The sequence below is a fragment of the Limulus polyphemus genome, unplaced genomic scaffold, assembly GCF_000517525.1.
Source record: "Limulus polyphemus unplaced genomic scaffold, Limulus_polyphemus-2.1.2 Scaffold191, whole genome shotgun sequence".
Lineage (NCBI taxonomy): Eukaryota > Metazoa > Arthropoda > Merostomata > Xiphosura > Limulidae > Limulus > Limulus polyphemus.
The window spans coordinates 476,489-479,483 of NW_013665801.1; the positions used below are offsets into that span (position 1 = coordinate 476,489).

The 2,995-nt window shown below is 31.8% G+C and overlaps 1 pseudogene; it reads right to left on the reverse strand.

Annotated features, from left to right (window-relative positions):
- Positions 1–2,995, reverse strand: part of LOC106478225 — a 109,945-nt pseudogene that overhangs the window by 62,860 nt on the left and 44,090 nt on the right.

Consider the following 2,995-nt stretch of genomic DNA (forward strand, 5'->3'; position numbering starts at 1 on the left):
CGTGAAATCTGATGCCACAGATATAAATTTATTTTCTAATATTTCCCTATCACGTCTGTTATTTATAGAACAATAAGTCTAATGGATATATTCATTTCTGTACTACCTCGTTAATTAAATTCTTTGTACTGGAATAGAAAGAAAAAAAACACACTAATTTTTGTTATTCATTAACTTTTAATAATGTTCGGTAGGAATATTATCAGCCAATCTTTGATAATTGTTTAAAAACTTTCCTTAATTAGTTTATTTTACCTTCAAACGTTCGATTCCACATTTTCTGAGTAATAACACTACCATTGGTAATATATCCTCCTTCTTCCAAAGTCTCATTCAAGGCTAAGACGTACAGTAGAACTGCTTCATGAAAAGCTGTCACATATGTATTGACCTAGAATTATTGTTTCTGAGCTAAATAATTGTCTTTCTGACATACATAAAATCAATAAAAAATTACATAAAAGTCTTACTTTTAAACTTTATCTGACTCTCGATTCTCTGTTTAAAAGCACGTATCTAACAATGTGATAATGTTCTAATTTCATGAAACAGTAAAGTACGCTTAACAAGGATTATGAGTAAAGCATTAAGTGTGCAATTTTAATCGGTCATACCCAAATTAGTGGTTAAATTTCTTATCTATCTCATGTTTTGTGCGTAGATTTGGTATAAAGTTAAATACGTACATTTATAATACAAATCAACTAGTTAAAAAAACAAAAACTACACAGAACATTTAACATCAAAAATTGGCTCATGCGCAGAAGTACAACTTTATAACCACGGCTATAAAAAAAATGTAAAACATTTACATTAAAATCAGTAAACTCAGATTTCAGTATTAATTATGCTAATAATTATGTAACTAATCGGAAAATTATTCTAGATTAACTCGATTAATTGAGGATGAGAAGTTTTACTTCGGATAATAATAATAAAAGTAAAAGCTTTTATCGAGAAAGTCTTATAATTTCCATCTCTGTCGCAATCATAACAATTACATTTGCGAATGAAGCTTTGACTTAAATCTCTCTACGTTTCAACAAACTGAGCGAATTTAATAAGAGATTTATTTGTTACTTAGGAAACTACCTCTTCTTCTCCGTAATCAAACCCAAATTTTTTTCGTGCTATTTCTTTGACTGCTCGAGAAAATTCGGCATATTCAGGAGTTTCGGGTTTTCTGGCTGTTACTATCAGCAGAGCTTCGTAAGCTTTCCGAGCACGCTCATTTCTTTCTGGAGTGTCGTCTTCGCGTTTCCACGGAACAGAATTCTCTTTCTTACTAAATAGTAAACAAACACCTAATATATGTTTCATATTTTCTTACATACAACAAGATTCTAAGATAAAGTATAGTTCCTAATGAAAAGTGAATTAGAAACATTGTAATTTATATTGTGCAATTGATTTAAATAGTTCATTTATATCTTCATTTTACTTGATTTAACGAGATTTCCTACATAAAAAAGTAAAAAGGAAATATTTCAAATCATTTAATAATACTTGCAGGAATTATTTCAATTTCCATCAATGTTTATCTGGGAGAGTTTTAAAATTTTGAAGAATGGAACTCTCTAGGAAGTTAAAATTGAAGTTAAATGTTTGTAAATATAATTTTCAACCTTAACATATAAATCAATAGAATCTACCATCAGTAAACATGGTTGAGTGAGTTTATACTTGGACTTTTTTAAGAATACAGATAAAAATAACTAAAGTTTTGAAATTCTGAGAAGAATATAATTAGGTATTTCTTAATAATATCCCACTTTTTTTTTCTTGATAAAAATATGGCAACACACGATACGTCATCCAAAGAAATGGTGTTCTTCAATTCTTTTTTTTTTTCATATTACGTTGATGAACAACAAATTTTCAAGATACAGTTCATGATGGTTGAGTAAGTTTTTGAAAAATGTTATTATATTACTGAATCTACAGACATTACTCCAACTAGAACTTTCCAATTGTAACTGTAATCATGATTCATTATGAAGTTTAAATGGGAAAAATACCGCAAGTTGTAAAATCCCTTCTTACGAGGATCATATAGTTTTGCGCGTACCATAGCAACGTGTTTCTAGGGGGAGAGGAAATCAGAGACAGTAAATGAGATAAACTACTAGTTTTATTATTTTTCAATAATTAAACTTTATATGGAAGTTTTTGTTTGAAACTAGTTTCATTTCAATAATTCATTGACTGTTTAATATGGGTGTAATTATATATATATCATACTGCGCCCGGCATGGCCAGGTGGTTAGGGCACTCGATTCGTAATCTGCGGGTCGCGGGTTCGAATCCCCGTCCCACCAAACATGCTCGCCCTTTCAGCCGTGGGGGCGTTATAATGTGACGGTCAATCCCACTATTCGTTGGTAAAAGAGTAGCCCAAGTGTTGGCGGTGGGTGGTGATGACTAGCTGCCTTCCCTCTACACTGCTAAATTAGGGACGGCTAGCGCAGATAGCCCTCGTGTAGCTTTGCGCGAAATTCAAAACAAACAAACAATATATTATACTTTTATTATTTTATTCTTTACACTGTTTCCCAGTGGCTCAGCAGTAAGTCTGAGAGCTTATAACGCTAAAAATTGGTTTTGATACCCGTTGTCAGCATAGACTGATAGAACATTGCGCAATTTTATACTTAACAACGTAACAAGCAAACAAACTGTTTACATCTCTGTGGATTACTGGTTGCTTAGTATATGAATTTAGGATTACCTTAATTTTCTAATCTGGTTGAGACTTGTGAGATATTATTTGGATTACAGCAGAAAATATCGATAATAGTAAGGATAACACTCAACTGATGAATCAATGAATCCTAATTATTATGAGTTATGAGTTTTATGATAATACATATTCCAATTTAGCCCCGTATATTGAACTTGGTACATTATTTACTAAGGTAGATATTAGTTCTGATATATTTAGGTAGGGGGTTCGCATCCCCGTCCCACCAAACATGCTCGCCCTTTCAGCCGTGTG